Source organism: Vulpes vulpes, chromosome 14, assembly GCF_048418805.1.
Source record: "Vulpes vulpes isolate BD-2025 chromosome 14, VulVul3, whole genome shotgun sequence".
In the NCBI taxonomy this organism is placed as follows: Eukaryota; Metazoa; Chordata; class Mammalia; order Carnivora; family Canidae; genus Vulpes; species Vulpes vulpes.
Window position 1 is genome coordinate 21,593,857 of NC_132793.1, and position 18,420 is coordinate 21,612,276.

The window sequence follows — 18,420 nt, forward strand, 5'->3', positions numbered from 1 at the left end:
TCCTGTGTGAGTGTGTGTCCAAATGTCTCCTTCTTATAATGACACCAGTTTTTTGGGGTTAGGGGCTCCCCTATTCCAGCATGACCCCATTCTAACTGAACTCATTATACCTGTAGTGACCCTATTTCCAAATAAGGCCACATTCAGAGCTACTGGGGTTATGACTCCAGTATATGAATTTGGGGGAACACAATTCAACCCATAACAGAGAGTCTCTAGAGGGAAGGCCTGGCAGTAGGAACAAGCCTGGTGTGTTCCGGGAACAGCAAAGAGGCCAGCGTGGCTGCAAGGGAGAGCAGGGGGCAGGGAGTGGTATGTGGAGGTGGGACAGGTAGGCACCTCACATGGGGCCTGGTTGGCGTTTATGCCAAGTGCAGTGGGGAGCACTGTGAGTCTGAGATACGACTTCCATTTGTACAGATCCTTCTGGCTGTCGGCTGGAGAGTAACTGGCACAGAGCGAGTCTGGACGTGGGAGTCCTTTGAACCTGAGATGTGAGGAGGCCCAGCAAGAGTGAGTGGGAGACAAGAGCGTTTTATGGAAAGGACCGGCTCCACACATCAGTGGGACAAGCCAGAGGGCCAGCAGGATTTGGGGAGCCAGTGGCTCTGAGGACAGAAGAGGAGATGCTCGAGAAAGCCTGAGCGCTCTGTGTGCAGCCAAGTTGGGAGGGCGCTGAGAAGCATCTGGCATGGTCGGCAGCCAGGGGGCTTCGGTGGTCTGGTCTACAGCTCAGGGGGCAGATCTAACCCAAAACTCCAGGCAGGGATGGAAGAGACAGTCCACGAAGCTGAGGGCACTCTGTAGAGAGGGATCCAGGGGCCTGGTCAGATCCAGGCTCCGGATGCAGTAAGAGAAGCCCAGCAGGGAGACCGGGAAGGCCCAGACAAGGCGGTGGGGAGAACAGGAGAGGACAGGCTGCCAGGCGAAGGAGGAGGGCGTTTCCAGAAGGCGGGAGCGGTCACCTGTGGGCTGTGAGCACGAAGGTTAGAATGGAGATGAGAGGAAAGCCTGGGCCCAGGTGACTGGAGAACTGCCCGGGCCTTCCATGAGAGGCGGGCACAGCAGCTGGGAAGCCTCCTGAGACGGGAAGGGAAGGAGAGGAGGGAGGCAGGGCCAGTGGGACTCAGTCTCCAACATCAGATCTGCGGAGGTTAGTTTTCAGAGGGGGACGCAGCAGGGACACAGCAAGTACAGGTGTGGCAACTAGTGACCATACGGGACCAAGGGTGCAGACAGATGTGTGTTAGGCTAAACAGGACTTCATGAAACCGCCTACCTTTCCTGGGCAACCTGATCTCTCCTGCGTTCCCCTCCACGGGTGACAGCAGTCCACGTGGGTGCTAGTTCCATCCTCCTTCTAGACAGGGATAGGGTTATTGATCACCTTCTATCCCCCAGGCCACTTGCAACAGTCAGTAAAACTGACAAGTGCTGGGGCACCTGGTGGCTCAGTCGTTGGGTGCCTGCCTTCGGCTCAGGTCGTGATTCCGGGGGTCCAGGATCGAGTCTGGCGTCGGGCTCCCCGCAGGGAGCATGCTTCTCTCCCTGCCTATGTCTCTGCCTCTCTCTGTGTCTCTCATGGATAAATAAAATTTTTTTTAAAAACCTGACAAGTGCTGCATATATTTAGTTTTGCGTTAAAGCCTCATATACAAGCAGTACAGCGCACGAATCTGAAGTGTGCAGCTCAGTGATTGTCTGATTATGCATACACCCATGTAACCGCCCCCCAGATCAAGATACACAACACTTTCATCCCCCTGGAAGGCTCTCGGGCACCCCCTCCCAGTTAGCACCCAGCCTCCAGAAGTGATTACTACCCCGACGAGCTTCACCCACGAGTGGTTTTGTTTGTTCTTGAACTTCACACGAACAGAATCAGTGTGTTCCCTGCATCTGGCTTCTTTCACTAAACATACATCTATGAGACTCACCCATGTCCGTGCATGTAGATTGACTTTGTTCTTTTTCACTGCCATCAGGTGCTCCTTTAAGTGAATATGCCGCCAATGGATCTATTTACACATTCTCCTTTGGGTTGTTTCTGATTTTCTGTGATGACAAAGAAAAATGCATGAATGTTCTGTGCACATCTTTAGGGGGACCTACACACTACTTCCCATTGGGGTAGTCCTAGTAGCAGACTGTTTGGGTCAGAGGGCAAGGGTGTGTTTCACTTTTACAGATATTGCCAAACAGTTTTCCAAAGCAGTTGTACCAATTTACACCTAACACGGTAGGTTTTCTTAAAGGTCATGCTTATTGATACACGATTTACAGGGAATGACATTCACTGTTATTTTTGTGTGCAGTTTTGACAAATGCATATCATAGCATAGCCCTCACCATAACTGAGATAGAAAATATTTCTATCACTGCAAAACATTCCCTCGTGCACCACCGACCACCACTGGTGTGTTCCCTGTCCCTATGTTTTTGCCTTTTCTAGAATGTCATGTAAAAGGAAATCACAGAGCATTTGAGGTCTGGCTTCTTTCACTTATAATGCATTTGAGATTCCCCCCTTGCTGTTTCAGTACTCGTTCCTTTTTATTGCTAAGAGCTGCTCTACTGTGTAGGTGTGCCACATTTTTTGTTGTTGTTGTTTTTAATCTCCATGAGTTGAAAGATATTTGAATTGTTTCCAGTTGGGACAGCTGTGAATAAAATTGCTCTAAACATCCATATAGAGATGTTTAGGTGGATGAAAGTTTTTTTCACTAGTTAAATGTCCAAGAAGGGATCATGTGTTCTCCAGTTTAACTCTGCAATGAACTGTCCCAACAGTTTTAAAGGCTCTGCCATTTGGTGCTCCCACCAGCAATGGATGAGCGTTCAGGTAGCTCCTCATCCCTGACAGCACCTCATAGCGGTTTTGTTGTTGTTGTTTTTTATTTTAGCCACTCTGGTGACTATACAGTGGTTCAGGTATTAGGCCCTTGTTTTGTGGGGCCGACTAGAGGGGTTTTGAATGAGAAAGGGCACAATCAGATGTGTGCTCGAGGGCTGGCTGGAGGCGACCAGAGCAGACGAGACTGTACCCTGGGATCTGGAGGGAACCTGTTGCATCGTGACAAGGCCACACCAGGGGTGGCCCTGAGGATGCAGAGTGAGAGGCTATAAACATGGCTCCAAAGATGTTAGAGAGGGGCTGGTGGTCCTTGGCTGTTGTGGCCACTGCTTACTTAGGTCAGGGTCTGCAGAGGCGGTGCATTGACAAGAATTTAGGTACAGGTGGTTGGTTTATTAAAGAAGTGAACCCAAAACAAACAGGTGAGGGATGGGGAAGCAGGATGGGAAAGGAGGAGGTGGACAAGGTCCCACAGGGGGCAGCCCCGGCCTGATCCCACAGGGAGCTCTGGAGGGTCAGGCCCCTCCAAGCTGCCCTTCCTGGCAGCAAGGGAGCTGGGCTCGCACCCTGCCTCACCGGTCAGCATTGGCAGGGCTGGAGGCGGCTGACATAAATCCCCATACACTTCTGATTCTCAAAACCTGTATGGAAAGAAAGTCCTGGAGCCTAAAAATAGTCCTCCATCACACAACTGTGAGTGCTAGCTGTAAGAAACTAAACATAACAAAAATGGGGTTTGGGGAGCACAGAAAACTGGCTGAAAGGATGGAGACAGAGAGTCGGCATTGCCCATCACCAGTGCTGCAACCTCGCACCTATAACAGTGCCTGGCACTGAGCAGATGCTCAATAAATCCTTGTTGACAGAAGGAGTGGCAAGAGCCACTGAGGCAGGACAACCCAGAAGAGCCAGTTCAGTAGGAAGGAGAGAGACTGGCTTGGGGCCTGATGACTCTGAGGTGGTGATGGGTGATGGGTCTGGCCCCTAGAAGAAGGGCCCCCGGAAGTGGGAGTAAAGAGAGGGAGGAGATGGGAGAAGTCTCAGAGGCTTAGGGCCCAGGGAATAGGAGCTGCTGAAGGTGAGGAGAAGGTGCTCAGAGACAGGGAGGGAGCCCGGAGAGACAGATTTGCAGAAGAAAGGCAGTGGGTCATCCCTGACTCTGCCAAGCGAGAGGCCCTGGCAAGGACCCCACGGAACACCCCGATGTCTTCGGCCAGGGAGGCTGCAGTTGCCTGAGGGCCTGGAGGGAGACCAAGAGGGGCAGCCAGAGATGGGCCTGGGAAGGAGGAGGCCTGTGGGCAGAGGAGAAAGAGAGGGTGTGTTAAGAAAGAAGAACGAGGCTGGGGGGTTGTGGGGTGGGGGGCCAGGAGGGGGTGGCCCACATTGACAGGATCCAGGCCGAGTGGAAGGATTAGATTTAAACAATACCTCAGTGTTGGGCTGAGCTGCCTGAGGTGAATTAATTAAGTCCTCAGCGGGTAACACTATCCCCGTGTCCCGGGTGAACCTCATGGGGTCCCAAACGTTCCCGGGGAAGGGCAGGTTGCATCCTGCCCTGGGGTCCCCAGCGGTTGTGCCACTTAAACTGCGGTCCACATCGGAAGCCCCCAGAAAGGTGAGCGGGCAGGCAAGATCCTGGGAGCTTTCTGGAAGCCAGATTGGAGATGGGGTGGGGGAAGACAGGAGGGGGGCAGGGGTAAGGAGAGCTTGGTGGAGAAGCCAGCCTCTGGAGGAGAAGAGGGAGAGGTGGAGGCAGAGGTGGTGGGTTGGGAGCAGTTGAGAATTGTTTTGGGCAGAGGAAAAAGAGCCAGCAGAGACGGAGAAATCAGAGGAAGGAGAAGGGGGGTGAGGCCCGGGAGGAGACGGGCAAGGGACAGCTGGCCTCAGATGTGAGAAGGTGCTGGCAGCTCTCTCCGGAGCTGGGGGGGCGGGGGGGACAGTGGCAGGAGCCAGCACCCCACAAAGGCCTCTGTTTTCTCTACTGAGTGGGACCCAGGTCGTCTGCCTGGCCCAGGGGAGCGGGGGGGGGCGGTGTGCTGTGGGGCTCAGGGGGCACAGCTGCTGTAAGAGGGGATGGGAAAGAGTTTGGGGACCACTCGAGAGGCTGCTGCGCTGCATTTAAGACCCAGCTGAGGTTGAAGAAAATTAATCTGTGTTGGCGTCAATCAGCGTGGTGATGTGATTTTCTCTGGCCACACTTGGCGGCCCAGAGGCCGGATGGAGAAAACAGATGGTTTTCTGAGCTCCTGCTTGTCTACTGTTGAGTTTAGTCTGCCTAGCAAAGCCAGCCTCCTCTGGCCTACAGATGAGGAAACTGAGGCCCAGGGCAGGGAGACCACACGCCCAGGTGTTGCAACAAGTAAGTGGCAGCTGGACTTCCTGCAAACTTTTGCTGGCACACACTGTGAAGAGCATTGTGGCAGCCCCCTGGCCCCTGACCCAAATACTTATGGAGCCCGCTGCCTTGTGTTCCCAGAATTGCTCAGCTCACCTACTCACTGAAACCTCTCCAAGAGGGACCAGGAGGAAACAGGGACACAGATATGGCACATGGCTGGTTCGGGGTCATGCAGCATTGTTAAGATGTCAATTCTCCCCAAATTGATGTAGTGATTCAACACAATTGCAGTCAGAATCCTAGTAGGCTTTCTGTAGAAATTGACTTACCGACTCTAAAGTGGATAAAGAAATGCAAAGAACTAGAACAGCCAAAACAATTTTGAGAAAGAAGAACAAAGTAGGAGGACTTGCACTATCTAATTTCAAGACTTGTAAAACCTACAGTAATCAAGACAATGTGGTATTGGCCTGTGGAGAAATGGAATGTAATATAGAGTCTGGAAATAGAACCACGCATATATGGTCAATTGATTTTTGACAAGGGTGCCAAGGCAATTCAACGGTGAAAGGATAATTTTCCTCAAACTGTGCTGGAACAATAGGAAATTCATAGGGGGAAAAAATGAACCTCAACTCTTACTGACCTCACACCATATCCAGAATATATAAAGAAGGAGTAAATACTGGGCTCAATATTCAACCTGACTTTTTTTGATTGGCAAAAATATGAGCAGATACTTCACCATAGAAGATATAGGAATGGCAGATAAACATGTGGAAAGATGCTCAACATTGTTAGTTATTTAGGAGATGCAAATTAAAACCACAATGAGCTGCCACTGTACACCCACTAAAATGGCTAAAACTAAAAAGACTGATAATATCAAACGTTGGCAATAATGTAGAGCAACTGGAACGCTCATACATTGCTAGTGGGAGTATAAAATAGTACAACCACTTTGGAAAACATTTTGGAAGTTTCTTATAAAGTTAAACATGCACTAACCATTCAGTTCACCCAGAATAAATGAAAACACATGTCCCCACGAAAACTGGCTCTCAAACATCATAGTGGCTTTATTAATAATCGCCTAAAAATGGGGGAAAGAACAAAATATTCACCAACATGCAAAAGGGTAGAGAAATTTTTATATATTTACACAATGGAATAGTACTCAGCAATAAAAAAGAACAAATGATTGATTATATGCAGCAACAAGGATAAAATCTCAAAAACATGATACTGAGCAAAATTAGCCAGAAGCAAAACAATGTGTACTACATCATTTCATTTATATGAACCCCAGGAAAATGCAATCTAATCCATAATGGTGGAAAAGGGATTACTAGTTACTTCAGGCAGCAAATGGTGGAGAGATTACTTGTAAAGAGACATTGAAGGAAGTTTCTGGGGGAATGGAATGTTCTATATCTTGACTATAGTAGTATAGTAGTGGTTACATTGCTATAGAGTTTGTCAAAACTCAAAATGGACACTTAAATTGGGTGCATTTCACTGTATATAACTTAAGCTATGATAATTTTAAAATATTATTAAAATTGTCAACATGAGAAAAACCAGAACTATGTGGACTTCCCTTATAGTTACTTTATAGTTCATCAATTGTTTTCATTTATTGTTGAGGTAGAAGGACTATAATCTTGGAGCCCCTGAAGACCTTGATCCAGTCCTGGAGGGCTAGTCAAGGCCAAATACCAGAGGGTCTTGAATGCCAGGTATAGTGGTTTTAAGATATATCTATAAATTCTTTTACACTCCTCCCTTAGTGACTTACTTCTTACAATAGAATAAAGCAAAACTGATATATAGGATTTTGAGGACTAGGTCATAAAAGGCACTGCAGCTCTTCTTTCTCTCTCCCCTCTCATCACTTCCTCTGGGGGAATCCAGCTGCCATGTCCCCAGACACTTCAGGAGCCCCCTGGAGAGCCCACATGGTAAGGAACTGGGGCCTCTTGCCAACAGCCATGTCAGCATGCCATCTTGGAAGCAGATCCTCCAGCCCCAGCCAAACCTTCAGTTCACCAGAGTCCCAGCCGTTAGCTTGACCACACCTCCTGAGAGAACCTGAGCCAGAATCACTCAACCGGGCTGCTCCTGGATTTCTGACACTCGGAAACTGTGCGAGAAAATAAATATTTGTTGTTTTACGCTGCCTGGTTTGGAGGTAATTTGTTATGTAGTAAAAGCTATGACACCAAATTAAGAAGTTTGGAATTCATCCTAGGGACAAATTGAGGATTTCTGGAAGGTGCTAGAGAAAGGGAGTGACATGGAAAGAGCTGAACTTAGGAAGAAGTCTCTTGGTCCCAGAGTGGAGAAGGGATTGGAAGTCACAGGGTCCAGAGTACATTAGACAGAGGCAGAGACTCTGGAGCTGGGTCTCTGTGCCAGGTGGCTGAGTCAGGGAATTGCACTCTGGCCAGAGGAAACAGCGTGTGCTTAAGTCAAGGAGGGCAGATGTTGCCAAGTGTCAGGGGCAGTGGGTACAGATGGAAAATGAGATCGTTAGCACAGGCGTGGATAGACAGTGAGGTACTCAGGGCTGGGTTCCACCCATTCCCACTCTAGCCTTCATCAGGACCAGCAGTTGCTCCAGGATGTGTCGGACACTTATAGAAACCCAGCTCAACTTAAATCCTCCATGAGCCCCATTGTGCTGGCCACCCACACTGGGAAATGTAGCAGTGAACAAGCAGACAAAATTTCCTGCCCTCATCAAATTTTCATGTTAGTGGAAGGAAGCCGGTAACAAGCAAAATTTAATAATAAATATATAATAAAAGAAAATAAATATGGAGAGAAATGCATAGGATTATGTGGATTATAAGTTGGGGTGGTTGTGATTCTAGGTAGGGAGCCACCTACTTAGAATTCACTGAGAAGAGAACATTTGAGCAAACACGTGGAAAGTAAGCAAGTTAGCCATGTGGATATCAGCGGAAACAGTGTTCCTGGTGGAGGCAACAGCCAATGCAAAGGCCCTGAGGTGAGTTGATCTTTGAGACAAAAAGGTCAGGTAGGCAGAAAGGGTTGTAAATTGAGGGGCAGATTACCTGACTGAAAAAAGCTCTGCAGAAAACTAGTTCCAGAAATTTAGAGGGGAGTTCCCTTGAGTCACTAGTAAATGCAATGTTGTTCATGTGTAGGGTAAAACCCCATAAGGACAGGCCAAGAAAGACTGGAGAGTTTTGAGCTGAACAATTCTCAGAGCCTACATAGGGTGAGGATGTCTACAAGTGCTGACCAGCTAGAGCTTGAGTCCTTGATGATAATCTGGGCCATTCAATCATCTCTTAGCAGAGAGATAAACTATCTCATGAGTGAAGGCCACGGTGAACCCACCCTAAGAGCCTTAAAAATGAGCCTCAAGGGGTACCTGGGTGACTCAGTCAGTTAAGCATCTGCCTTGGGCTCAGGTCATGACCCCAAGTCCTGGGATTGAGCCCCATGTCAGGCTTCCTGCTCAGAGGGGGATCTGCCTCTCCCTCTCCCTAAGCCCCTCCCCCCATCTCTCTCTCTCTCTCTCTCTCTCTCTCTCTCTCTCTTAAATAAGTAAATTAAATCTTTTTTAAAAACGGAGTCTCAACAGGTGCCTGAGTGGCTCAGTTAGTTGAATGTCTAACTCTTGATTTTGAAGCAGGTGATGATATCAGGGTTGTGAGATAGAGCTCTGCATTGAACTCTGTGCTCAGTGTGGAGTCTGCCTGATTTCTCTCTCTCCTTCTCCCTCTGTCCCTCCCCACTACTCACATATACTTTCTCTAAAATAAACAACTAAATCTTCTTTTAAAAATGAGCCTTAAAAAAAAAAAATGAGCCTTAAGGCAGCCCCGGTGGCCCAGTGGTTTAGCACCGCCCTCGGCCCAGGGTGTGGTCCTGGAAACCTGGGATCGAGTCCCACGTTGGGCTCCCTGCGTGGAGCCTGCTTCTCCCTCTGCCTGTGTCTCTACCTCTCTCTCTCTCTCTCTCTCTCTCTGTGTGTGTCTGTCATGAATGAATAAATGAAATCTTTTTTAAAAATGAGCCTTAAAATGATTAAAAAAATTAGCAAGTAACTTACTTGCATGTCATTTCTTAAAGGAAAACAAAAAAAAAATCCCAGATCAGCAGTAGCATGGCATTCACAATATCCAGCACCCAATAAAAAATTTCTAGACAGGCCAAGAGACAGAAAATTATGACCTACCACTAGAAGAAAAATCAGTAAACAGAAACAGACCCAAAAACAACAGAGATGGTGTGAAAGGCAAGAATGCTAAAGGGGCTTTTATATACATGTATTTGAAGAAAAAGGCGATCTATCTTCTAATCAAATGTAACCCCAAACCAGAGATCATGCCTAGAGGAACAGAATAAGGGCTGGATTTTGGCCTCTGCTCACATCCTCAGCAGGGCGCCCTAAGCAACCTGGTGTGGGTTGTCCAAGGAACCCCAAGAAGGCCAGAGCAGCTTGAGCCAGGGGAAAGGAGCAGGAGATGAAGGCAGAGAGGTAACAGGGAGACAGACTACGGAGGCACATAGGCCGTGGTGAGGATATTAGCCTTTCTCTGAGTGACACAAGAGCCATGGGAAGATTTGAGCAAAGAAGATCCATGATCCCCCTGGAAGTTCAGGGAGGATGAGGAGGGTGGTCAGAAGACCAGTGGAGGCCCCTGCAGTGAACCAGACATGATGCTGGGCCTGGGCCAGAGGCCCCAGCTGAAGGGATTGGGATTAGAGGGGTCTCAGAGCGGCCCCTAAGAGGCAGATTGGGCAGGAAGTAGGAACAGATGGCCATGGGTGACAGAGCAGAAGGAGTCAGGGATGACCGGGGCCCCTGGCCGTCATAGCCCCTGGCACACAGAGGCGCTCAGTGGTAGGTGGAAAAGAAACATGTTTCAGGCTATCAGGATGAGGCAGCGGGTTTGAGGCTTCTGTGGACGGATCCGGCCCATGCTGGCTCAGAGTCTAAGGCTTGAGGGAAAGGAAACAAAAGACAGGGTCCTGGCTGCAGAAGCAGTTGGGGGTGGTGAGCTTGTCTGGGGAGTGTGTGGGCAGTGAGAGAAGAGGAGGGAAAGCAAGAGACCGGACAGACAGGTAGATGCCACCCAGAGCTAACTCAGCATGCTGTGGACAGAGGGAAGGACAGACAGACAGGTGAACAGTCCATGACAGTGAGAGAGACAGAGAACGTGGGAGCCACCACTGACAATGCCTCGGGGAGACATGGCCCACCTGCATGTGCACCTGTGCATCCACACCCAGACACACACAGCAGGGTACAGGATAGAAAGAGAGAAAAGTCCACGAAGGAGTGAAGGAAAAGTGGGCAGGCACGTCCATGTATGCGCACGCACAAATGCACACACGCAGCAGGAATGATGTACAAACAGCATATTCAATAGGACTCCTCTGGAGAGTGGGAAGAAGCGTGGCTGAGTGAGATGGAGACAGAGAAAACAGGAGGGGGGCGGGAAGAGGGCTCCGAAGGACAGACCTCCAGAGGGGCAGAGACATTGATATGGCACATTTGAGGGGCACATACATAGATCCACATGCATGAACCACCCCAACTCCAATACCTGGGAGATTCTCAGTGTCCACGGTAGTGGAGTGGTCGGGAGGGACAGTGGGTGTGTAGAAGTCACCCAGCAGACGCGAACTAGGATGAGAAAAAAGATAAAGAGGAACCCACAGGTGATGGGACATGTAATGGGACACACAGACATTAGGTGTCTGACAAGGTGTGAGGATCAAATCTAGAGGGAATATGGAACATTAACTTTACCAGGAGGGCAGTGGGGTGCTGGCTGAGCTGGGTAAGCTGCCAGATGGGAGACTTGGAAAGGTGGCTTGGGCAGCTTCACCAGATGTGGATGGGAGGGGGCAAGACTGGGGACTGGCATCCAGATAAGCTGGTGGTCTGCTAGAGGCAGAGGAGGGTCCCCAGTTTTCTTGGAGGGGACCCGACAGCCCTGGGTGGGACTGGGTGTGGCCAGAAAGTCAAGAAGATGCCTGTAACTCAGTCCACCTACACCAGGTGTGAGGAGCTGGGCAGTGGGAGGGCAATAGAGAAAATCATTGTGGAAGGGATGGAGAAGAGCCCCTGCCCCCTCCTCCCCTGCTCCTGTATACAGATGTGCAGGTTCCAGTTAGGGAGAGAGCTCTATGGCCAAGAAGGACAATGATGGCCATAGATGTCCCGGAGGAAAGGGAGCCACCCTCGGGCAGCAGGCAGAGTGGGAAGAGGAGGGCTGGGCCCTGCGGAGTATTAGCCCTGGGGAGGGGGTGAAGAAGAAAAGCCCAAGGGATGGGGCAAAGGTCAGGGCACCCAGAGTGCTACGGGAGGAGAGAGGATCTGGAAGGAAGGATGGGCACCATGTCAGGCCTCTGATGGCCAGTGGGAATGAACAGGCGAAAGGGGCTGTAGGCTGGAAAAGCAGGAGATCAGTGGAGACCTAGCTCAAGAACCGTGGTAGACTCAGGGTGACTATGGTCAGCGGCAATGGATGCGGTGATTGGGGGAGAGAACGCAACCCTTGAGCCCAGAGCTCCCTCCACAGCATTTTGGTGGACGGACAGACAGATGGCAGAGCAAGAGAAGAAAGAATGGGTGGCAGGAGAACAGCCCTCATCATGTTAGAGGAAAGTGGACCCCAGAAGAGGGAAAAGGATAGCTGTTGCCAAGGCAACCATACTGGCTGTGGGAACAGAGAGGAGCAGGAGACGGTGAAAGACTTTGGAGGAAGAAGTGGCACAAACTAGGGGCACCTGGATGGCTCAGTCGGTTGAGCATCTGACTCTTGGTTTTGGCTCAGGTCAAGATCTCAGGGTCATGAGATCGAGCCCCACATTGGGCTATGTGCTCAAAGCAGAGTTGATTCAGATTGTCTTTCCCTCTCCCTCCCACTCCCTCTCTCTCACATATAAATAAAGTCGAAGAAGAAGAAGAACAACAACAACAGCAACAACAACAACAAAGCTGAAGAGCAGAGGCAGGGAGTGAGCTAGATTCCTGTTCCTGGGGAAGGAGCACCAGGAGTGCCGACCAGGAGTAGAGAGGGTAACAACTGGTCTAGCTCAGTGAGTCTGTGATGATGGTGGTACCACTGAGTGGGCCTGAGCAGGGGACAACAGGTGCAGGGGACTTGAGAAGGTGGTGGGAGGGGGGAGGCCAGCACAGAAACAAGGGGGCCTTCTTGCGGAGGGCATCCCTGAAGCCCTGGAGTGGCCAGTGTGGCTCAGGAGAGCACATGGAGCAGAAGGAGCAGAGGGATGAGGACACAGCCCTGGGGAGCACGGCTAAGGAAGAGCAGGAGGAGAGTTAAGAGTCTGAAGAGGTGAGCAAGGCACTCCGCACACTCACTGGCACGCACACGCAGTGACACTGAGAGTGACTTAGAGACTTCAGAAGTCTTCGGAAGTCCCCTCACTCAGTGATAACGGGGTGATAACTGGTCTACCTTCCCCAGGACTTCTTAGAACTTGGCCGGGGGCTTTGAAGCTCCTATCCTCAGCAGAGCACCCAGGTACCCAGGGCAGGTCTCTTGCTGGATGGCCAGGTGCATGGGCCAGTCGTCCACTCAACCATCACCACGATGCCTCAGCAGGGGCTGAGGGGGTGGGAGGCTCTAGAGCCCCTTGGAGGGAGAGTTGGCGAGGTGGGAAACAGGCTGTGCATGGCTAAATGGGGGTAGTCAGAAACAGCAGAGGGCTCTGGGCTGCGAAGGCAGCAAAGTTCTGCATTAGTAAGAAGAAAGAAAAAGGCTGGTTGGGGCATGGAGAGAAGGATTCGAGTCGAGGACATCTGTGGAGGGGGCAGGCCAACACTGGCTCCAACCTGTGGCTCCAGAGACAACGTGGGTGGGTGGTTTTAGGGATAACAAGCGTGGGTGGTTCTAGGGTGCAGGAGGGGATTGGGTGCCCTCTCAGGGGGCAGTCGGTAAATTTGTGCAGGGAGCAGGTGCAGCATAAGAGGAGGGGCATTGGACAGCCCCTTGTCCAGAGCCAGGGGCATTCTGTGGACGGATGAAGCACCTGGGAGTGACGGAAAGGGCAGGAAGCAGCCCTGGCCATGCTGCGGGGAGACACAACTCACACACGCGTGTACACACAAAGAGACACAGAGAAAGAGCAAAACTCCACAAGCCCCAGAAAGAGAGGGAGGGAGCTGGAGAAGAAAGTTGGAGGCACATTGGCGCACTCACACTCGCGCACACATACACACGCAGCGGAATGACGCACAGACCCGGAGCAAAATTCAATAAAGCTCCTCCGGAGAGCGGGAGCTAAGGCGGCTGAGCGAGGCGAAGACGGAGGCGGAGGAGGGGGGCACATCAATAATAAAGTTAAAAAATAAAACAAAGAAGGGGAGGAGGGACCCTCGGGGAGGCAGAGGCAGGCAGATGCGGAGATGCACGCACGGCAGATAAACGAGCCGGGAGGCTGGAGGGAGGCGTGGGAGGAAGGAACCTGATAAGGAGCCTCTGAGACTGGCACCCTGCCCACATGTCCACACAGAAGCAGGCACCCATCATGACCCTGGGGGCAAGGGCCAAATCTGGGGAGAAGGGGAAGGGAGGGAGGAGATGAGGCAGGATGAAGGGGGAAGCAGGCAGCACTCAGCTCTGGAGAGGCAGCCCTTCCAATGCTCAAACAGACAGATGGACAGACGGAAGAGGATCCACACACTGTGGACACATTCTGGAGGCCTCCCTAGAATTCAGAAGAGAAAAAGGAAAAAGGGGAGGTCTAGGCATGGACATTTTATCTGTCATAGTGAAAAAGAGAAAGCAGTCTATGTGTCCATCCACAGGAGGACATGCAACCGTGGTCTAGAATATACTCGGGAGCAGATTTTTGACATAGGGTGCATCCTGCAGTGTGCTGGCAAACTGGCTCTCTGAGGAGAAAAAAAAAATCCCAATTTATATCTTTCGCCTACTTCTGTGGCATAAATACTACCACCGAGGCCAATTTTAAGCTATCTGTGCATCTTCGTTGGATGGAGTTGGGGAGAGATGCCCATGATTGGCAAGGCCATGTGTGAACATGCTCGTGGGAAGAGCTCTAACACTCACCAATGGGCAAAGAAGCCTGTTGGCAAAACCCATACCTAGTAAACAGCATGTACATTTTAAAATTAATCCCTCCACTCCCTCCAAAGCAACCATATTTATTTAGCTGAGAAGGCATGTATGGACAGTGTGGACAAATGGATTCACGCAGAACTAGTCACAGTGGTTCTTTGGCGTGAGGGAGGGGTTAAAAAGAGGGTGGGGGGGCAAAGACACTCGAGTCCTTTCTGTCATGCTGCATTTGCAAAAAGAATGTCCTCATGTATCACATGTATAATTTCAAACCATTTCTTTTAAATCGGGAGAGGGAAAAAATTGGAGGGGAAAAGAGAAAATTGGAGGGAGAATGAGACTGAGAAGGGGAAGGAAGAGGTCTCCAGTCCTTCGTTCTATCTGTCTGCCCATCCTCTCTTCAGCCAGAGTGCTCCCCAACCCATTTCTCTGTGCTGAGAAGTAGAGAGAAATCAGGTGTAGACCTGCCCTCAAGGAGCCCACAGCCTGGGATTGGGGGGGACAGAGTGGTGCCCCGATGGGGAATCCTCCCCCCCCCCCGTATGGTGGGGCCTCCAGGGAGAGCTTGGCAAAGACTTCTTTAGGAGGATGAGGGTTTTCTGGAGTGTGCCTGTGACCCTGCTTAGCAGAGCTTTAACGGGGAGAGGGATGGGCTGGGTGGCATCAGCACGAGGCTGGTTGCCCAGGCCCTCAAGGAAGACCATGCAGGGTAGTGGAGAGAGTAGCAGGAAGAGGGAGGAGGGAGCCCCAGAAGGATAGGCACTAAATGGAGAGATATCCCAAAAAATGGGAGTCGAGGAAGTAGAGGGAGTCCAGTGACCAGGATACACCCCCTGGCATCAGAGGCCTTGGATGAGTAAGAGATGAGAGAGAGAAGAAATGGGCTGTGGGGTCTGGAAGCCTCGCCCACCCACCTTGGTGGGCACAGAATGGCTGCGGTGGGAAGTTGTGCAAGAAGATGGGTTGGGGGAGGAGTGTGTAGACGCCACCATTGCTGCGTCCCTCCCCAGCTGTTCTGTGGATGGAAAGAGAGAGGACAGGAGGAAGATGGGAACAAAAGGTCAGGGGAGAACTCAACTCTTCAGGTGGGAGGGAGATGAGTATGTCCACCTGCTGGTAGAGCCCAGAGAAGGGACAAAGAAGGGGACATCTGTTGCTAAGGCAACTACATAGACTAGGAGGATGGAGAAGATAGGACTTTGAGGGAAGAATCAGTCATAGGTTGGAAGTGGGGGGCAGGCAGAGGCAAAAGGGCTAATCTATATTTTCAGCCCTGGTTTTGGGAAGTGGCAGGAACACAGAGCCAGTCCTGGACTTAGTGAGTCTATGATGCTGGTGGGACCTCAGTGGGGTGCCTGATAAGATGCATAGTACTTCAGCAGAGGATCCTAGGGAAGTAGAGGCATCTCTCTCTCTCTCACACACACACACACACACACATACATATTGTGATGTTCAGAGACAAATAAAGAGAGGGGGTACTTACCCCCATATTCTCATTAACCTACTTCCCTATGGACTTAGCGCCACCAGGATGTAGCCTGGGCTGTGGAGTCTGTGTCCACTGCCAAGCACCCAGTTGGTGCTCAGTGCATGCTTGTCAGATGGACAGACAGATGGATATATTTAGTGCAAGCATAAGATTGTTATATCTGAGCTGAGGTGGAGGTGAAGGGCTGGAGAGAATCTTGACCTGTGCCTTGGAGGGAGACTTGGCAGGAAAGAGAATGGGTGAGCCAAGGAGGCAGGAGTAGGAATAGTCAGGGATGACTAGGGGCTCCTGGCTGCATAGCCCTGGGTGCCAGTGATGTCAGCACTGATGAGAATAGAGACAGAAAGACATCCAGCAGGTATAGAAACAGTGCAAGAGGACTGGGGATCTGGGTAAGGGTTGCCTCAAGCTCCAATCAGTTGCTGGAGAAAAGTGAGAGGGTCTGGGCTATGGAAGGCACAGTGGAGGGGTCAGCACAGAGGACAGTAGACAAACCCATCCAGGGAATGTGTGTATAGTGAGCAGAGAACCCGGGACAGGACCATGGGGGCCCGGAGGTAAACAGAAAGAGGAGAGTTGGGGAAGAAGAGGAGAAGAGACAGGACAGACACTGAACTAATTAACAGTTTATGGACATGCAGAAGAGCAAGCAGAGAATCAGGCAAGGAGAGTGAGGGGGGTGGAAGCCAATTCTAGTCATGCCTCAGAGAAAAGGGCATGAGCCACGAGTGTTCACACATGAGATGAAACAAAGAAAAGACCCAGGTCCCAGCACCCAGCAGGTGCTATGACATTTGTGGATGATGGACAGATGGATGGTGGGTGGGTGGATGGATGGTGGATGGATGGGTAGATGGGTGAATGGATGGATGGTGGATGGATGGTGGATGGTGGATGGGTGGATGGATGGTGGGTGGGTGGGTGAATGGATGGTGGATGGATGGATAGGTGAATGGATAGGTGAATGGATGGATGGATGGTGAATGGATGGATGGATGGATAGGTGAATGGATGGGTGGTGGATGGATGGATGGAGAACTCAGGAATAAGAATAAATTCAGTTAACAGAGCCAGAAAGAGAAAGACTCGTGTGTGACCACTTTTGCTGGTCACCTCCCCGAGATGTCCTGTGGGGAAAAGCTGTAGGAACTAGGATCAGGGAAATAAAAGAATTCCAGGGCTTTAGAATAAAACTCTGCAAGCCCCCAGAAAAAGAGAGAGCTATGGGGGAAGGGCAGGCAGCCCAAGCACGCACACTCGCACATACACAGCAGGAATGACGCACAGCCTCAGAGCAAAATTCAATAACTCTCCTCTGGAGAGAGAGAAAGAGCAGAAATGAGCAAGACACAGTCAGATACAGGAAGAGAAGGGGAATTATATGTCAATAAGGAAGTTGAAAAGAAGCAGGGGCGGCAGGACCCACAGGCAGACAGGTGGGGGGCAGGCAGAGACCCAGGCGCAGGCTCACGTGTATGCACACACCCCTCGGCAGGTGCTCACCCCACACAGGGCACCTGGGAGAGGCTCGTGCCATTTGCCGGATGGATGGATGGATGGATGGATGGATGTGTGGAAGGGGTTCGATGGATAGATGGATAAAGTAACCCAGAGCTAGAAACAAAACCTGATAGAGGGCCCAGGCAGAGAATGTTCTAGATGTCTTCTGCTTGCTCCTCCAGGTCCCCTTCCACACTTCTCTGCTCCAGGAGGCTGACTGTGCAGATTACCATCAGTAGGCTCCCTGCCCTCTAGCTTCCGGTTGGGTTTGGCCAATGAGATGCCCTGGCAGGAGACAGGCAGGGGAGGAGGGTGGCTCCCCTGGGTCCACTTTGGCTGGATGGTCCTTCAACTGAGGGTAACAGCTCCTCTCACAGCAGAGCCTCTCTGTGACTCCACTTTCTGGTAATTACTGCCACCGCTCGTCCCCTAGCTAGAAGTGGTCATAAACTCCCCACGGTTAGTCCCAGCTGTCGGCAAAATCCCTCCGGGTTTTTCTACTCCATACCTTGCAATATAGTGCCTTCGTGGGAAACACTCCTCAAATGTTCCTAATTTGAATGTTCCATCTCTTTTCTTTTGGGGCCCTGACTAACACACGTACACACACACACACACACACACACATACATGCGCACATACACACACCCACATACACACACAGAATGACAACCACATCTAGAAAGAATGGGGAGCCATGAAAAGCTGAGAGGGAAAGAGGAAAAGAAGAAGAGAGAGACTAGTTCAGAGTCAGAGCCTGGGGAGGCAGAAGGGAGAGTGCATCTGGAAGGGAGCAGAGACACAGGCATGCATGGCAACCTTGTTTGAATGGCAAGAAAGTAGAAATCATCTAAACATCTATTACTGGAAGAAAGTTAAATAAACCATGACAGTTCGTCATGGAATACCATGCAGCTGATAAAAAGGCTGATGTACATTCTTATGTATTGAGATGGAAAGAGATCCCGAAAAATCAGTCAAAAATCCCACTGAACAGAGGCATGTAGGAAGCTCAGTCAGTTGAGTGTCTGCCTTCAGCTCAGGTCATGACCTCAGGGTCTTGGGATCAAGCCCTATGTCAGGCTGCTTCTCCCTCTCCTCCCCAGCTTGTGCTCTCTCTTGCTCTCTCTGCCTCTCTCTC

The 18,420-nt window shown here is 50.7% G+C and overlaps 2 long non-coding RNA genes across 2 annotated transcripts; one reads left to right on the forward strand and one right to left on the reverse strand.

Moving 5' to 3' along the window:
* Positions 1-417: 417 nt before the first annotated feature.
* Positions 418-1,616, forward strand: LOC140595359 (uncharacterized). The gene is made up of 2 exons (XR_011996913.1): positions 418-513; positions 1,402-1,616. It is a non-coding gene; the product is annotated as an uncharacterized lncRNA (long non-coding RNA).
* LOC140595358 (uncharacterized) lies at positions 508-17,583 on the reverse strand. Its single transcript, XR_011996912.1, has 4 exons — positions 17,407-17,583; positions 7,231-7,335; positions 1,938-2,055; positions 508-1,360 (listed from the first exon to the last, which is right to left on the reverse strand). It is a non-coding gene; the product is annotated as an uncharacterized lncRNA (long non-coding RNA).
* Positions 17,584-18,420: the final 837 nt, after the last annotated feature.